We start from the raw sequence: 19,788 nt of genomic DNA, 5'->3' as shown, positions 1-19,788 counted from the left end.
TAGATCTTTGGGAACAATTGGGACCATTTCACCCATTTCTATGTTGTACTTTGATCAACAAGAATATTCTTGACTGAAACAGATAAAGGAAATTATTTCTTTCATAATTAACCTCTGTCTAAGAAATGTTACAGGATATGTTCCGTTGCCAGAGAGTAGCAAATTTCAGAGTCTTCTACGTTGGCTTCCTACTGGAAGAGGGATGCAAAGGTTGTGTTTTCTTAGTGCAATTTGTTTTTTTAACACTGTATACACTGGTCCTTGATCAGAGGTGGTCAAACAGCATGCAGGCAGTTCCCTCTTTCAACAATCTCAGCCAAAACACCAGTGCCTAGTTCTTAGAGAGCAACTGTGCTGCAAGAATGGACTCTAGTTACAGAATTTAAGGCAAAGAGCAAACTCCCTTGCTGCTTGCCACAGCTGCTCCAAAAAGAAACACCAACACAAAATTAACAAAAATGCCGCATTTTTTCAAAGATGGAACAATGGCTGCACACTAAGAAAAAAACTATCTGTAAAACAATGCATAATGGTGCTATTTGATGTCTTTCACAATAAGAATAGTCTACTTAGTGCAGGGGTGGGCAAACTTTTTGGCCCGAGGGCTACATCGGCTACAAATTGTATGACGGGCCATGAATGCTCACGAAATTGGAGGTTGGGATGCGGGAGGGGGTGATGGCTCCAGCTGGGGGAGCGGGCTCTGGGGTGGGGCCAGAAATGAGTTCCAGGATGCGGGAGGGGGCTCCAGGCTGTGACAGGGGGTTGGGGTGTGGGTGGAGGGGTGAGGGCCTGCAGGGTGGGCTCTGGGATGCAGAAGGGTGGGACTGAATTATGCACATTCATCTAGTTCCTATTGTTCTATGTACTGTAGAAAATGGATTAGAAAAGCAACTGCATTTATATTGTAACCAAACAACAATAGAAACTGCTTTTGTGTTGTGGAGGTTTTGTTGTTAAATCTCACAGCATTTTCATTCAAGGCAATCCCAGCATGGAGCCTGTTAAAGAATGCCCTTCTTTTTGCTCTCATCTCCCAGCCCTGCCTTCCTCTTCTGCAGCACATATTCTCCATAGTAAGTGGGTGAGCTTCAGGAGAAGGAAGAATTCTGGGGCTTCTGTCTCCATCTCACAGGCCAGCAGCTGGTCTTGACAGACTAGCTGTGGTGCTGGCATGGGCTGGGGGTATTAATAAAGCTTGTTGTCTTAGAAGGGCAGTCAGTAGTGATTCAGCTCATTCCTCATGCAGTTCATTGTGAACTGGCTTCCTAAGCATGAAAAAAGCAGTTGGCAGTTAAATATTCTGTTCATTACAGTCAGTTTAACTTTCCAGTATTTTTGTTTTATGAGGTAATTTTTAATGTTGATGGCATTCAGATTTTTGCATTTCAGACACCAGGAATGTGATCAGTTTAATTTCATATTGAACAAAAGCCCATGCCAGAAGGTATCTATTAGGTAGAGCTGGCTGAATAATGTGTAGTAAATCATATTTTCAATAAATGTTGCCTCTTTCTCTGTTTGCAAACTGTGCACAAGCAAACAGGGATTCTCTCATCTTAATGCAATATTCAGACCTATTAGATGAATAATAACTGCAAATATTTTTCTGTAAATACTTGTGTTTACAACTTCAAATTTGCTTTCCACAAATACTACCATATATTTAATTATAGCTGTGTTCCTGTGAACATTGTTGCCAGGAAATTCATTCACAGTAGAATATTTATGAAAAGTGAACACTGGAGGGGCATGAACAAAGCCAAAGTAAATTTGCTCTAAAAACTGCTTAAAAAATTCAGAAGGACTCCCTGTCCTAATTTTTATATCCAAGAGGCTTAATTAGGGTAAGGCCAGGGGAAAGGTTTTTATAACTGAAGCACAGCTCTAGGAGCCAGGCGATGTGCTGCTTTTCCCAACTGCTCCACAGATTTCTTCTGTCTCTGAGCAAACCACTTAACTTATTGCTGCTTTGGTTTCCCTATCTGTAAAGTGAGATGATGTTACTTCCCTACTACACAATGGTGCTGTGAGGATTAATTGTTTGTGGGGTGTTTTCAAAAACTCACATGAAAGTTGCCATGGAAGTGCAAGATATTGTCATCGTCATCATCATCATTTAACCTTTCGGAACTTATCCCAATGATGCCCTCCAAACCTTTTGAGATTTGGCCATCACTACCCTCTCTATGTAACTCAAGCAGAGATTGGCTAAATCTGTATGCATGACGTTTTTTCTAGAGACTCCACTATATGAAGTCCAGATTCCAAAGGACATTCAGTGGTGGTCAGGTAGATCAGTTGCAAATAATTATTACTCAGTTTGAGCATGGCTTGTAGAATCTGTCCCTGAATGATTAATAGGGGAATGGGTAGCCACTAAGGACCAAATTGTGGCCCATGCTGCTCACTGATGAAATGAAGTAAAGGGGACATAATGTGCCCTTACTTTTGTGCAATGATGCATCTCACTGCCACTTCCTGGGCACAAGGAAAGCACACACCCATAGTGCATCAAGGCAGTACAGTTATGCCACCTTGTCAGGAGAAGTGTATGCAGTTTACTGTCTTTCTAAAGTAGCAAGACACCACAGATTACAGTCTCCTTCCCAAACTTCTACAAAGAAAATGCAACAAGCTGCCCATTTTTATGGGCTAGATGGCAAACTGATGATCTAACCCTTACTATATAAGAACGGCCTTACTGGATCAGACCAATGGTCCATCTGGCCCAGTATCCTGTCTTCCAACAGTGGCCAGTGCCAGATGCTTAAGAGAGAATGAACAGAACATGACAATTTTGAGTGATCCATCCCCAGCCATACAGTCCCAACTTCTGGTGGTCATAGATTTAGGGACACCCAGAGCATGTGGTTACTTCCCTGACCATCTTGGCTAATATTCTGTAATGGACCGATCCTCCAAGAACTTACCTCATTCTTTTTTGAACCCGATTATACTTTTGGCCTTCACAGCATTCTCTCTGACAATGAGTTCCACAGACTGTGCATTGTGTGAAGAATGACTTCCTTATGTTTGTTTTAAGGCTGCCTATTAATTTCATTAGGTGACCCCTGCTGCTTGTGTTATGTGAATGGGTAAATAATACTTCCTTATTCATTTTCTCCACACCATTCATGATTTTATAGATCTCTATCATATCCCCCCCTCTTTATAATCTCTCTTCTAAATTGAATGTCTGTTTTTTTAATCTCTCTTCATATGGAAGCTGTTCAATACCCCAAATCATTTTTGTTGTCCACGTTTGGACCTTTCCAATTCCAATATATATTTTTTTGAGCTGGGACAACCAGACTGCACACACTATGCAAGGTATGGGCATACCATGGGTTTATATAATGACATTATGACATTTTGTGTCTTTATCTATCCCTTTCCAAGGGGTTCCTAACATTCTGTTGGATTTTTTGACTTCTACTACACATCGAGCGGGTGTTTTCAGAGAACTATTCATGATGATTCCAAAATCTCTTCACTGAGTGGTAACAACTAATTTAGACTACATCATGTTGTATGTATAGTTGGGATTATATTTTCCAGTGTGCATTACTTTGCATTTATGAACACTGCCATTTAGTTGCCTAGTTACCTAGTTTTGTGAGATTCCTTTGCAACTCTTCGCAGTCAGCTTTGGACTTAACTATCTTGAGCAATTTTGTGTCAAATTTTGCCCCTTCACTGCTCACCTCTTTTGCAGATCATTTATGAATATGTTGAACAGAATTGGTCCCAATACAGATCCCCGGGGGACCCCTCTATTAACCTCTCTCCATTTTGAAAAGTGACCATTTATTCCTATCCTTTGTTTCCTATCTTTTAACCAGTTACTGATCCATGAGAGGACTTTTCCTCCAGTCCCATGACTGCCTACTTTGCTTAAGAGCCTTTAGTGAGGGAGCTTGTCAAAGGCTTTATGAAAATCCAAGTACAATGTTTCCACTGGATTACCCATGTCCACATGCTTGTTGACACCCTCAAAGAATTGTAATAGATTGGTGAGCAATGATTTCCCTTTTCAAAAGCCATGTTGACTCTTCACTAACATATTACTTTCATTTATGTTGCTGATAATTCTGTTCTTTACTATAGTTTCAGCCAGTATGTTTACCTGGTACTGAAGTTAGACTTATTGGCCTGTAAGTGCCAGGACACATCTGGAACCAATTTTTTTAAAGGTGTTATATCAGCTACCTGCCAGTTATCTGGAACAGAGGCTGGTTTAAGCAGTAGGTTACATACCACAGTTAATAGTTCTGCAGTTTCATATTTGAGTTTCTTCAGAATTCTTGGGTGAATGCCATCCATTTCTGGTGACTTATTACTGTTTAATTTATCAATTTGTTCCAAAACCTTCTCTATTGACACATGAATCTGGGACAATTCCTCAGATTTGTCTTTTAAAAAGAATGGCTCAGGTGTGTGGAAGACCAATGCAAAGAATTCATTTAGCTTCTCTGCAATGACCTTGTCTTTCTTGAGTGGTCCTTTAGCACCCTGATTATTCAGTGGTTCCTCTGATTGTTTGGCAGGCTTCTTGCCATATTTGATGTTAGTTTTTGTGTCTTTAGCTAGATACTCTTCAAATTCTTCCTTGTCCTTCCTTATTATACTTTTACACTTGACTTACCAGCGTTATGCTCCTTTCTATTTTCCTCACTAGGCTTTGACTTCCAGTTTTTAATGATGCACAGTGTTCTAGAAATCTGACACCATTGGAAAGTTGAAATACAGTTGTATTAACATTGTGAGATGCTACGATGCTCATTGAGATGAGTTTTATTGTTGTGCATTTGTCTCTCTTGGGGCTTGTCTTCACAGAAAAGTTAACTCCGATAATTTAGCTCTTGTGAACACACACACAAAGCCTCAGTTTTAGTGTGGTGGCGCTTTTAACTCAAGTTGGGTGGGAGGGGAAGGAGAGAGGGATAGATAGACTAAAGCTTGAGTTAGCAAAAATTCGTGAGCTGCTGATATGGCCGCTCTGCAATATGGACTTAGGCTAGCTCCACTTGAGTGCTGCTAGTCCGCCAATGCCTTCGCACAGTCCTATGTAGCCAAAGGACAGACAAGTTCTTCCAGAATTCACTGGGAAAAGAATTCATAAAGTGTCTCAGTTTACTGCAGTGCAAAGAACCATGAGATGTGCCACACGCAAGCTGTGTACACAGCAACTTGAGTATTATTTCATAATATGGCTGCTGGTATTCAAGTAACTCAAGTGCAGATAACTCGAATTAAGTCTACAGTGAAGGCACAGAAATTGTGTAACACTTTCCTTTATAAACCCTTATATTCTTGTATGTTTAAGAATTTGCTTCAGATAAAAATAATTGACATAGACGGTCTTGATGTGGTGCAGGGACTTGCAATTTTTCCCTTCCTGTTCCAGCAGGGAGTGAATCTAACCCAACAAAAACAGTGTTTTGGCTTCAGGTGTCGTGTTGTTTTTTTCCAACGGTGTTTTTTGCCATAGCAAAATAATTTTAGGTGAAAACCAATTTCTCGTTTCTCTCCATTTGCCAAAATGATGAATTTTCAATCTTCTGGCCAGCAATGCAGGTTTTTTTCTTAGAAGTCATAACTTTTTTCTAGTGTTACAGAAACACAAATGTCCAGGACTTTATCAGGTGTTCGGTGTGTGCTTGGTAATGCAAGCAGATAATGTATGCGCTTGAGAACCACAGCAAAAATTGATCATGTAATTTTGGAGTTCATCATGGTTGTGTTTGGAATTCATACCATTGTAAGGACATGGAAGAATGTGTTTTGTGTGGGTATGTATTTATATAAAGGTTAATTATATCCCTATTCTGTATAAATGTTTAAAACTATGTTAAACTGGATGGGAAACTTAAAATGAGCAGGGATTGTTACTGTTCCAAACTGGACCATTGGGAGGGGAGAGATGTGGGAAGATGGGACTATTCATCGTGGCTCTTGTCTGACAGACCAGGAGCACAATTCAATGCAGACAGTGAAGCATGAGGAGGAGTGAGAGGCAGGAGTGATAGTGTGCAGGAGATGATTGTACCCTTTAACATGACTGGGGGGACTTTACTGGGTAACAGTTGGACAGTCAAAGAAGTAAAGGAGACTGTACTGTAAGTTACTGTTTCAGATTTAAAGTTATTTCTGTCCAGTTCTTGAGTGTTCCCATACCTGCACATTCCTTGCTTCGGCTCAGAGTGCCACATTCTCCAGGTTTACCCTCCCCCTGCTCTTTTGTGAGCAGTCAGGTGTACTTCAAAAGGTTCTGAGGTTTAGTTTGGACAAGCATCAAACAGTTTGCATGCTTATCTGAAACTTGTCCTAGCCACTTAGTTCTAGACATCATGCTGGAAATCTGTCAAGAACAGGCTCTCTTATGAAGTTTCTGGTACTTTCCAGTTCTGGCCACATTATGAATACTGTGACAAATGTCTTTTTGGAGGTGGTGACCATTCAAAAAGATCAGCATTTGCCATCATATATAGTGCTATCTGAAATGTAACAGTTTCCCTTACACTTCAGATAGGATGAATCAGTGGTAAAGTTGTTGTAACAGTTGGCAAATGTTTAACTATAATAAACTATTATTTCAGCATTTCCATTTCTGCCCGTATGATAAAGCCTTGTTCTCAGGGCAGGAACCTTGTCTTGCTCTCAGATTGTACACTGCCCATCCCTAAGGGGGTGCCCCTTTTTACCTAGGCCTTTGGGTGCTACCACAATATGAATAATAAGAATGGTGAGTGATAACCTTTTTATTGAAATTTTAAAGTCTCTTACAGAAGTGTGATCCTCTAACTTATACAGGGCTGTTTAAGAATCCCATTCTCCATTTAATTATCTAGCATTTCAGAGTAATTGTTTGAGAACCCTATTTAACATCACTAAAATATTTTTCTTCATGTGAAATTATTCACCCTTTCCTGTTAGATGCGTAATATATCACAAACTCATGTTAACTTGCTGGATCTGCGTAGATGTGTTCTGCATCTTGGGAAGATTAGGAAGTGCTTTAAACTGCGGTCATGTTGGTGGTGAGCCAAAGGAGGGGATTTTAAAAGGAGTTTGAGAGTTAAGGGCCCAACACCTACTGACAGTCAGGAGCTAGTCAGGTAACTCCTTTGGGCCCCTTTGAAATTCCAGCCGAAGTAGCCTTTCCTCTGGTTCAGGCTCTATTCTGCCTGTGAGGGTTAATGATTGTGTGCAGGGTAGATGTTGTCTCTTCAGTGCTAGTGAATGTTTGCTGAGCGTGTGTCAATAATCTGCCCGTGTTTTTCAGGTTGTCGCTGATTAATTTGGTCATTGAATGATTGCTTCTCACATCACTGGACTTTTTAAAAAAGGAACAAACCAGAGATGAATCGAGGCTCAAGTGGTTCTAGGCTGCATGTAACTTTTGTCTCATCTATTCTAACTTACATAATGAAGATGATTTTTAGAGGAAAAAATAGTTGTCTCACAAAACTGTTCTCCAATTGATCTTACTTATTATGTGCATTTATTGATGCTTCAGAACATAAGAACGGCCATAATGGGTCAGACCAAAGGTCCATCCAGCCCAATATCCTGTCTACCGACAGTGACCTATGCCAGGTGTCCCAGAGGGAATGAACAGAACAGGTAATGAGCAAGTGCGCTGTCTCCTGCCAACCATCTCCACCCTCTGGATAGGGACACCATTCCTTACCCCATCCTGGCTAATAGCCATTAATGGACTTAACCTCCGGGAATGTGTCTAGTTCTCTTTTAAACCCTGTCATAGTCTTAGGCTTCACAACTTCCACAGGCAAGGAGTTCCACAGGTTGACTGTGTGCTTTGTGAAGAAGAACGTCCTTTTATTTGTTTTAAACCTGCTGCCCATTAATTTTATTTGATGGTCTCTTGTTCTTATATTATGGGAACAAGTAAATAACTTTTCCTTATTCACTTTCTCTACATCACTCATGATTTTATATACCTCTATCATATCCCCCCCCCTTAGTCTCTTTTCCAAGCTGAAAAGTCCTAGCCTCTTTAATCTCTCCTCATATGGGACCCATTCCAAACCCCTAATCATTTTAGTTGCCCTTGTCTGAACCTTTTCTAATGCCAGTATATCTTTTTTGAGATGAGGAGACCACATCTGTATGCAGTATTCAAGATGTGGGCGTACCATGGATTTATATAAGGGCAATAAGATATTCTCCATCTTATTCTCTCTCCTTTTTTTAATGATTCCTAACATCCTGTTTGCTTTTTTGACTGCTGCTGCACACTGCATGGATGTCTTCAGAGAACTATCTACGATAACTCCAAGATCTCTTTCCTGATTTGTTGTAGCTAAATTAGCCCCCATCATATTGTGGGTATAGTTGGGGTTATTTTTTCCAATGTGCATTACTTCACATTTATCCATATTAAATTTGCCATTTTGTTGCCCAATTACTTAGTTCTGTGAGATCTTTTTAAAGTTCTTCACAGTCTGCTTTGATCTTAACTATCTTGAGCAGTTTAGTATCATCTCCAAACTTTGCCACCTCACTGTTTACCACTTTCTCCAGATCATTTATGAATAAGTTGAATAGGATTGGTCCTAGGACTGACCCTTGGGAAACACCACTAGTTACCCCTCTCCATTCTGAAAATTTACCATTTATTCCTACCCTTTGTTTCCTGTCTTTTAACCAATTCTCAAACCATGAAAGGATCTTCCCTCTTATCCCATGACAACTTAATTTACGTAAGAGCCTTTGGTGAGAGACCTTGTCAAAGGCTTTCTGGAAATCTAAGTACACTATGTCCACTGGATCCGCTGTGTCCCCTTTTGTTGACCCCTTCAAAGAACTTAATGAAAAAATGAATTGCAAATATATGGGGATACATTTTCAGCAAGGTGCTGAGGTGCACAATCAATTTGCACATACATATACTCATGCTTGCAGTTGGTGTAATCACCTGCTAATACTGTTAATGTTTATGTGAGTCCTTCTGTTAGTGCAATACTTGTACAAATCATTTGACCCACAAAATGGACCTGGTGCTAACATGCACGTGTGTGCTACTATTACACTCTTTAAATGACATGTGCAAGTGTTAATGAACACGCAAAGAGAAAAAGCGTGTGTATGTGTATACGAGTACAAGAGGTGGCAGAGGATTGAAACTGCAGGTCCTTGAAATCGATAATATAATAGACATTAATATTTGCATGCCCAAAGGAAGTCACCAAGCTTTTATACATCTGTGGTGAACCTGTACCAATTTATGGATTTCCTTGGAAATCTAAGGAACTTTGTGGTTTCATAGGATTTTTAACCCAAGTCACATGAATGTTTTTGGCCGAGTTGAGTTCTGAATTTTTCAAAACAGAACTTTAAGCAGTGCAAACTCTTGAAAACAACTCTTGCAAAGAGAAACCACTAAGTTCCTCTCTACTTGATTAATTTATTTTTTGTTATAGAAACACATTTTATTTTAAATGAACATATCAAGCCAAATTCACTGGTGTAAGGAGTTGCAATTCCACTGGCCACACAGAAGCCTGTTGTGAATTTGGTCTGAAGTCTTTCGTAGATATCTCTCTGATTAAACTGGTTTTGGTGAAATATATAGGATGAAAAGATACAGCAAATGGCAAACATTCTTCTATTCAAAAAAGCAGATATTATTACAAAAAGATGCATGACCTCATTCTCTAATTGTAGCCTATATGATCAAGAGTATTGTTATCTGACATCTCATATTTCATTGGTACCCATGCTGCAGTTGCCAAAACAAATTATTTTTATTTATCCATTTAAAAATAGAGGCATTGAGAATATGGTAGTTACAATGTGAGATAACCAGAATCCATCCACCATTCATGAGCGAGGAGGAGGAAGGCAAGCAAAAATTGCAATATCAAGTTGTTCCGTCAAAATGCTCTTGCAGATCTTCTACTTCTATTTTTTGTTTGATTTTGTTTTCTCCCATTCCATTTAGGTGGCTTTATCATGGCCATCACCACTGTACATGAGTGCCTTAGCCATATCCCCAAGTGTCCTTTTCAGTGTCCTTGAGTGTTGGTCAAGAGAAACCATTTAATTCTATAAACAAAGTGAAGGGAAACAAAATTATAAACCAACCCAAAATATTTCCTGAATTTATTTATCTTTCAACTACTTTTTGTTAAATCTAGCCTCCTGCCTAACATTAATCGGTCTCCTGTGTAGATTAATTTATCATTTTTGTCCATGTCACTTTTTAACCAGTATCAGAGGATTGATCTGTACAGATCCAATGACTGGCCAGCCAAGTTAGGACTGCTTTGTGTTGGCTTCATTGCATGGTGTGAATTGGCTTCAATGCAGTCTGAGATCTGGGCTAAATTCTTAAATCACAGCCTTAGGTTCCTTGTGATGGCATGTTTGGGACTTGTTTTTGGTAACGCTCTAGCTGTCAGTAGGTTTCTTTTAGATTCCAGAAAAGGTACGGCCCTCAATGATGCCGGGCTCTTAGTTTAAACTTGATGTTCTTAGCAAAAACCTAGTGATGGGCTGTAACCAAAACTTCACATCCAAGTACAGCTCCACATTCATAGCTCACACCTGTCTGTACGGTGGGCCAGATCTGATCACCTCAACATCTGAGGAGGCTGGACTTGGAATTGGACTTTGTACAGACAAGTTTGGGAGTATCTACATCCCGGAATTTTGGTTGTGACCCTTGAAGATATGAAAATTTAGATATGAAATCCAGATCCAGAATTCAGATCGGAGGTTTTGGTTCAGGCCCTTGTACACAGACACTGTTTTACAAAGGGTAAAATTTTCAAAATTGCCTAAGGAATTTACAAGTTCATTTTTCAAAATGGACTTGGGCACTTTGCATAAATCCCATTGCCTATTAATGGGATTTTGGCTCCCAAGTGCCCAAATCCCTTTTGGAAATTAGTTGTAGGCTCCTAAATCAGTTAGGCACTGTAACCTAAGAGCAGCAGCACTTAAATACCTTTACAGCTCCTGGCTTTAAGAGCATATGGCTCATGAAAAGTCAATATGATTTAGGTTCCTAAGTCACTTTTGAAAATGGGAGTTAGGCTCCTAAGTCACGTAAGAGCTTTTGCAAATTGTACCCTAAAGTCTTTCATCTCAGCAGAATTGATTCCTGAGTGTTCACAGATGGCCTCTGGTGACTATAAGTAATTAAGAAGCTTTGAGCTGTTGCTTTTTTACTGAAAATGTTTCAGTTTCTCTCTTTGGCATATAGAGTCTGAGTTCAGTTAAGACTCTATCAAGGAAATAGAAACAAATGCTGTGGATAAGAAACAAAACTTAGGGTATGTCTACACTGCAATAAAAACACCTGCAGCATGGCCACAGCCAGTCTGAGCCATCTGATGTGGGCTCACACGGCTCAGGCTGTAGGGCTATAAAATTGCAGTCTAGAAGTTTGGGCTAGGACTGGAGTCCGGGCTCTGAAACCTGGCAACGGGGGAAGGTCTCAGAGCCCAGGCTCCATCCTGAGCCTCTATACTGCAGTTTTTAGACGTGTAGCCGGGTAACCCAAACCCTACAAGCCTGAGTCAGCTGACCTGGGCTCTGAAACTTGGTGTTGTGGGTTTTTTTACTGCAGTGTAGACATACCCTTACAGATCAATTTCTTCTCCACAGCTGGCCCTGTGGCAGATTCCTTTTATTGAGAGTCACAGCAACAACCTAAGAAGTCTGAAAAGAGCATTAGTATTATCTGTAAAGTATCAAGTTTGATGGAGAATCAGGTATTACACTGAAAACACCCAACACAGGAACATTCTTTGTTCCTATTTTTGCATGGATCTGTTCACTCTAAATTCACATATTAAAATTAATTTTCACATTTGTCCTGTTACTGGAGAATCTAAAAAATAGCCATTCAGGCTACCAATAACTGTGTGTTCCATATGTTCAGGGAAAGAGAACCAAATTCAGCTTCCCTATTACATGTGTTATGATCCATGCACATTTGCAGAACATACAGCACACTTTTGATGCTCTGTAAATAACCGGTAATAATAATGGACTATGGCCCGAACTTGTCGGATCTCAGAATCCAGGCCAAATCGGCACTTGAACCACAAAGCTCAAAGAATCACTTAAGGTGGCCAGACAGTGATGTTGGTCATCAGTTCTGTGTCGGTCTTCCTTCTGATTCTGGGCTGAACAAATGCCCAGCATGGTGTTAACAGTTGTGTTGCAAGAGAAGCCTGGTTTTGCATGAGTTGTAAAATAAACCTCCTGACCTGGTTGCTGAAGATCTCATGTCACTTTTTAAAAGATCCAAGATCTTTAATTCTGGTGTCCTGGCCAGATTTTAAATTGAGTAGTTATATTCTATCTAAATTTGCCCTCCATTTCAATCTTCTTCAATTTCTATTATAAACTGTTGTTTAGTGTGCCTTTGCATTATTGCATTATTAAACAGCTGCTGTATTTCACTAGTGGCTGAAATGATGCCTGTGCAAAGTATGTGTTTGCTGTGTTTGAAAAACAATTTAATTCTTTGTGATGAAAGATGTGTAATGTAAGACAGAACTATTATTGCTATTTATTAGTGTGTTTGAAATCAGATATGAACTGAAGTGGTTGGTTGCTCCCACAAATTCCCACCAGTATATTTATGTTTGGACCCACCTCAGTGCACAGTTTCAGTTTCAGTTATACATAAAGTTTGGAAATGCTGCTCAACACCTGCATAAGAGTTTGACTCTAAAATTCTTTGAGCTGGAAGATCAACTGTATATAGGTAAGAGGAACTGACCTGTTTTTCTCCGAAGGTTGGTAAGAAAAAGAAAGGTATCTTGTCTATCGAGTTTTTAAAAATAGCATCTTTCTTTGACTTTTTAAAAAAGAAATACAGCATATTAATACTCTTTGGAGCACTTTTGTTTTAACTGTCAGCTTTTAAAAAAAAATACTATCTGCTTGTCAATATGAGATTGATAGTGGGGACACCAGCCCAGACAAGCTGAAACCATTAAAAGAGGTCGATCCAATTATAACTGGCAGCAGTAATTTGATAGTTTAATTATACAAGGAAATAAGCTCATAATCAAAAAGTGTTTTGCATTATTATTTCTTCTGGCTGGTTTTTAAGAAGGGAGCACCAGAACCTAGCTGTTCAAAATTATTTATATTAAATCAGTTTTTTTGCTGCTGTTGTTCTGCTGCATTGTGCAGACAAAATTATGTCCAAGCTTGCAAGATACAGTCGAGATTGTTATCAACTGAAGGTTCAGTATTTCATATTACTGGAGCACAGATAGCTTAATGAGTATTTGTTGACAGTTGAAATGATTATGAGCTCCTTGAATGTCTGTCTTGTTAGATTCTGCAAATCTGAAAGGTCACCTGGGGCAAACTCATCTCTCTTGTAACTTCTTTAGTATCTTGGCTTGCCAAATTCGCTGACTGAATGTGAATGAATATTGGTAAGTCACCCTAGTCTCTTTGGCTAAGTTCACACTTAAAAGGCTTTCCTTAGGCTGTGGACCTTTTCTTACTGTAAGTCTTCCACCAGCTGAAATACAATACAAACATGCACCGAGGAGCTGACATTTTAAGATAATCAATTTCAAATTAGTTCTTGCACTAGACTCTAATGCAAGATATATTGCTGTGATGAACAAGAATTAAAAAAAAAAGGGATTTTGAAACTGTGTATCTGTTTACCAGCAGCATAAGGTGTGAGGAGTTCGCTCATTGCCAACACAGAGCCCACTCTGTCTTCTGCAGCATCTCTTTGGGTAGAGATCACAGCTTCTCCCAGGCCTCTTTTTATGATCATTGGTGTATGTGGACCACTGAACTCGATCTGCTTTCTCTCTCTCCCTTAAAGAGAGGAGATTAAATGGCTCTTGAAGGAGCATTGAGATGGAGAGTTGGAAGAGGAAGTTTCTATGTTTGGGAATGGCACTAGGAGAGAAAAAGATAGGACCGAGTCAAGTGTAGTGGCAATAGCAGGGTCTCACAGAAGAGGAGAGAAACAAGGAAGTGTCTGAACAGAACGAGTAGGGTTGCCAGGTGTCCAGTTTTCAACCGGAACCCCCGGTTGAAAAGGGACCCTGGTGACTCCAGTCAGCACTGCTGACCAGTCTGTTAAAAGGGCAGTTGGCAGTGCAGCAGGGGCCCAGGGCTAAGGCAGGCTCCCTGCCTGCTCGAGTCCACATGGCTCCCAGAAGCAGCCGCAGGCAGGGCTGTCCCTAATGGGGTGAGGGGCCCAGGACAAATTAGCCTCCCTGCTAGTCCCCTTGCCACCCCACCCACCCGTCTGCTGCTTGTCTCCTCACTAGCAACCAACCCACCTGCCATTTACCTCCTCACCCACCTGCCCACCGTTTGCCTCCCCGCTAGTCTCCTCGCCGTCCATCTGGCACACCCTCTTCCCCTCTCCCCCCGTCTGCCCAGCCACCACTCTCCTCCCTGCTCATCCGCCAGCCTTCCTGCCACTTGCCTCCCTGTTCGACTCCTCACCTTGCTCAACCCCCACCCCACCTCTGCACCCACCTCCTCATCTGAATATTGGGACAAATGGCATCCTGGTCGTACATCGGTCAGGACATGGTACAAAGTGCTAAATATCGGGATAGTCCTGATTTTATTGAAGCGCGGGGCCTCCCAAAGTGTGGGACCTGGGTGGTCGCCCCATTTCGCCCTACCCAAGGAACGGTTCTGGCTGCAGGTCCCTGCAGCCCCTAGATGCATTGGTGGATAGGGAGGCTCCACACACTGCACTCACACCTGCAGATGCCACCCCTGCAGCTCCCACTGTTCCTGGGTCCTGGCCAATGGGAACTGCAGAGCCGGCTCTGAGGGCAGGGGCAGCATGCAGAACTTCTTTGGCCGCCCATACATCTAGGGACTGCAGGTACCTGGTGGCTGCCTCTCAGGAGTTGCAGTAAATGTCACCGGGACTCTGCACCCCTAACCCTCTCCCACACCCCCAACCCCCTGCCCCAACCCTGCTTGTTCTGATTTATTAACACAGTTTCAGTGTTTTTATCTATCCATTGCAAATGGCTTGTCATAACTGCTTATGCAGTACCCTGAGCATCTTGATATGTGGCTGTGCTGCCTTATAATTAAAGCCTTGTTGTTATTATCTTATTCTATAATCATTATGGGGATTCAGGACTGCAGGTATAACTAGGGTGTCCAGACAGCAAATGTGAAAAATCGGGGCAAGGAGTGGGGGTAATAGTAGCCCATATTTTAAAAAGCCCCAAATATCGGGACTGTCCCTATAAAATTGGGACATCTGGTCACCCTAGCTATGACCATTGTACCTAAGTAGGAGGCTACCAGTACAGGTTATTCACTATGTGTTACAGGTCCATTTCCAAACGATTCCTGAATCAGACCTTAGTGTGAGGGGTCTAATGGCAGTCACTTGACAGCTTCATGCATGCTTACAATTCCCTCTCCTGTTTCGAGTATCTGGCTGTTTCCCAAGCAGGCTGTGAATGGCAAATCGTGATGGAGTGTAATGCCCAGTAGGGAATGAACTGCTATTACGAGACTTTTGTCATGTAGGCACTTACGCTAGACTACTCCATGGGTGCTCACATGAAATTACAGCATCTCTAATGCAGAGGACTGTTGCTCAGGATTACTAATACAAAAGAACAGCTTGGATGCTATGAATCTGAACAGTAAACATTTGTCATAGTACAACTGCAGGTGTTTAAAGATCTGTTCCTTTACCATAGTAACAATAATTTTAATTATCCTTGTTCTATGAGGTTTATTAGTGCTGCATCCAAAGAAAATATGTAGCTGAAACAGTGACTGGGTAAAACAGTAAATTGTTTAGAAACTGTGCCTGTTGAAACCAGTGTTCTTGCTGGCAATGATGTTAGTAATACACTAGGTTCAAGTTAGATTGGCTTATACATTGGCTGTCTCTACTTGCTTATTGCCTTGTGACTGACAAAATGCACTGAGATCTGAACAGGAGTCGAGTAAATAACATGGTGGTTCTGATGAAAATAACTGAAGTTATAATTTGTGTATCTGTCTCAGCCCAATCTCTTACTTGTCATCAAGGATTTAGAGGTAATTCAGTTTACTGGAACTCGGAATAACAGACTATCCAAAACTCAATTGTAAATATTACATTCAGAGTCACCAGCACTGGTAAGACAATATTCAGAAAGCACAGCTGTGACTTTCATTCATTCCTCCCCTACTCTGTGATATTCTTTTTGCTATAGAGGCAAATGCTGAATAATAGCTGGCAAGACTGAATACTAGCAGCAGAATCTCATAGCAGCTGAGACTTGGAAAAGAATAAATAACAAGAAGTATTTCCTAATTTTGGGGTACATCTTTTGAAAATGCTTAGAAATGAAATAGTAACAATAATTGTTGATGTTTTATAGCATCTGGCTCTCTCTAGATGGATTTGTCTATTGAACAGAATTCAAAGATGCCTACCACTGCAGTACCTGTTCGATGTAGTCACGAAGATATACAAACACTGTCCATAGTAAAGTCTGCTCCACATACACCTCATATTCTTGGTATCTTGCTTGCTGTTTCCTCCCCACACACGGATATGTATAAGTGTAGAAATGTTAGTAAATAGTCCCTTGTTTTCAGTTATTATTGAGGAACATTTACAAACTTAAGTGGGGGAGCTGTAGGTCATTGTAGCTTGACCTGAACAAGTCAGCTGCAGCAGAGCAGAATTTCCGATTCTTCCCTTAGAAGGGGAGAGTCACAGACTTCTCAGCTTTTATCCAAAGATCCTCAAGTGCTCAGTTTTTTGGGGAGGGAAAGGAAAACTATATATATGGCCTGATTTAACCTTGATATACTCCAGTTTTACACTGCTGACTTAAAACCGGAACAACACAAAGGTGAATCAGGCCCATAGAGGAAAACTCAGATTTTATGTGAGTATTGCAGAATATTCAGAGACAGGGGAAGTTAAAAGACACAAAGCACAAGTATTGCACCAGAAACCTGTTCCTGAGAATTATGCTCAGGGAATAGAAATGCGTCATGTGACCTATGGATTCAGTCAGAACAGTTCAATATTGATAAGCAGATTACTTTCAGCACACTGCAGTGAATGAGTTGCAGACCAAGAATTATTAGTGAAAATTGTATGGCAGATTTTGAAAAAATTGTAATCTGTTCATGAATAACAGAAGGATGCAGAATTCATGGAATAGTGTATCTTTAATTTTCCACCCAGCTCTCCAGTCTGCTCCACTTTTTGGAACAGCCTAGGTTCTCCACTGAGGTGTCCCAGCCCAGAACCTAAGTAGGTCTGACCCTTTGTGGTTTATGAGATCAGACACCATCTCAGCACAAGATAGTTATAGGAGTTCACCACACGTCACACGGTCTGTGTCATTTAAAGAGAAAGGAAGAAATTTAGTGTACAAAATTAGGTGAATATTTATTGCAATGAAAAGGCAAGTTATACTTAGAAATAGCTAGACATGACAAATGAGCAATCTTTACTTTTCTCCATTTTGTGAGCTCCTTGGGGCCTTCACCTGGGCCTCTATGCTTAGTAGGCCACCACTGCTCTTCTAGTGCCTGTCTCCTCGTATTCAGTGCTTTCTTTCAGGGCTTTCTTCTACTACTCCAGGCTTTGATCTTAGCAACTTATTTTCACTCTCTATCTCAGGGCTGGATGCTATATGGTGCTGCAGCATTGACAACTCTCATTTTAGCACAAGCCTTGCAATATTCGGAGTTTTTCTTAAAGCTCCATCTCGTGGAGCCAGATGATTTCATGAGACCCTCAGCTTACTTGTTTTACGAAAGTTTCTGCCCACATGGTTATGGAGAAAAGGTTGAAAATATGAATCCTCAAGGCTCAAAACCACAAGCAAATAAGTAGAACCCAAAATTTATTCTGTCTAAAAATCTCATTATTTTTAAGTCATTCTCCAAATTTTTAAGGGCTTGACTCTGAAGTTTTGAATGTTTGAAGTTGACAATACTGATAATGAGTGTTCTCAATTCCCTCTGAAATCAGTGAGAGATAAAGACACTTAGCACCTCCAGGAGTTGCTCAGCAGCTTGCAGGATTGAGCCCTTAAGTCCTCCAGGCAGCTTTGTTTGCTGGTTTTCTGTTTTCCTTGCCTCTCTGGTGCCTCTGATACTTTATCTCAAATCCCAGGCCCTTCCAGTGCTATCTCATGTTCCCCAATTCTCTCCAGCTTTTGTTTCCTCAGCTCTTCACAGCCTCTCAGATCCATTGTCACCTCCCCAGGTTGCTCCAGGACACTCTCTTTGCTTTGTCGGTATCTTTCTGCCTTCACAGCTCCACTTCTTCACAGCATCGCTGTCCTATAGGATTTATACGCATAGTGAACTATTTCTTCCCTCTCTTTGTCTGTCAACTGGAGCAGAGTCCCCGATTGCTACAATAAGACTTTCTCTGTATTTGTGTACTAATAAGTAGACAAGTTAGTAGAAGTTTACAAGATACGAGATCAAAAATCTTTCTTTTTTAAGTTAGTCAAGTGAAAGGAAATCTTGGGATCGTATTAGACTACATATAAAAGTGTTTAAAATATAATGTACTTAGAAAAGATGTGCTCTGGGGGAGGCACTACAAGCACCAAGATAAAGGGGAGTGGTAGGGAAAATTAAAACTACTGTTACTGCACAGATGTTACACTGGGCAGGTCTGTTTCTCATGAGAAGTAATGAAAAAATAAATAAGGTCAATCTCAGCAGTTGTGCCAGGGCTTCCGTTAATTCACAGCGCTCCACATATATATATTTTACTTATGGTTTTCATTTTTTCCAACCTCTGAGTGGGCAAGAAGGGTTTGGCCTTCTGGAGTGGGATGATTGTTTGGTGAGAGAGAAGTGAGTGGATACAAACTGAGGGCAGATATAGTTTTGCAGTGTACTTTAATTTACAGGATCCACATAATTCCTGATAATGCTTGGATCAAACATGGGCAAAACAGCAAAAGTAGTAGCCAAGCATTAAAACAGAATGAATAGCTCCAATAAAATCACACAGCTCAATCACAACTTCTGTGCAAAACTTAAGTCTCATTTCCTCCCCCTGCCCCTCCCCCAAACACCTACTCAGGAGCGGCGCCAGGGTTTCTGACGCCCTAGGCGGACGGCCATTTCGCCACCCCCCGCGAGTCCGGTGTACCTACCGCAGTCACGCCGTCGGACAGTCCGCTGCTGGAAAGGCTCCGGTGGAGCTGCCGCAGTGATGCCGGCGAGCGGTCCGCTGGTCTAAAGGCTCCGGTGGACCTGCCGCAGGCATGACTGCGGTAGGTCCGCCGGAGCCTTTAGACCAGCGCACCGTCCGCCGAAATGACTGCGGCAGCTCCACCGGAGCCTTTCCAACAGCGGACCGTCCGCCAGCATGACGGCGGTAGGTCCACCGGACCCACATGCCGCCCCCCCCCCCCCGGCAAAATAGCGCCCCCCAAATATTCTGGCGCCCTAGGCCATTGCCTAGGTCACCTAAATGGTAGCGCTGGCCCTGTACCTACTGCAAGGACTCGTCTTTGTCTGTCACTCAAGTGATTCAAAAACACCATAAACTTGGAGTAGCGGTCTGTCTCTGTTCTTTCAGCCATGGTTTACCTGAGACACATCTGAATGGCTCAGCCTAGCCTGCTCTGAGGAAAGATCTTTAATTTAGACTTTGTCGTCCCTGCAGCTGGGATAATTGATTCTATAGGACTTGAGCCAATCTCTGACTATTGGGGATCAAGATGAGATCTAATGTTGGAAACAGATTGTCCCACATCTGCCTTCTTAGGAGGTTCTTACACCTTCCTCCAA

General features: G+C 41.4%; 1 protein-coding gene and 1 long non-coding RNA gene across 4 annotated transcripts in view; one reads left to right on the top strand and one right to left on the bottom strand.

The window, feature by feature from the left end:
- ARHGAP24 (Rho GTPase activating protein 24) overlaps positions 1-19,788 on the top strand; it is a 342,415-nt gene that overhangs the window by 267,067 nt on the left and 55,560 nt on the right. The window lies entirely within an intron of this gene.
- LOC115652625 lies at positions 1,138-19,214 on the bottom strand. The gene is made up of 3 exons (XR_004000702.1): positions 19,072-19,214; positions 19,000-19,003; positions 1,138-1,148 (listed from the first exon to the last, which is right to left on the bottom strand). It is a non-coding gene; the product is annotated as an uncharacterized LOC115652625 (long non-coding RNA).

Source organism: Gopherus evgoodei, chromosome 5 (genome assembly GCF_007399415.2).
Source record: "Gopherus evgoodei ecotype Sinaloan lineage chromosome 5, rGopEvg1_v1.p, whole genome shotgun sequence".
In the NCBI taxonomy this organism is placed as follows: Eukaryota; Metazoa; Chordata; order Testudines; family Testudinidae; genus Gopherus; species Gopherus evgoodei.
This window is presented reverse-complemented; position numbering and strand designations above follow the sequence as displayed.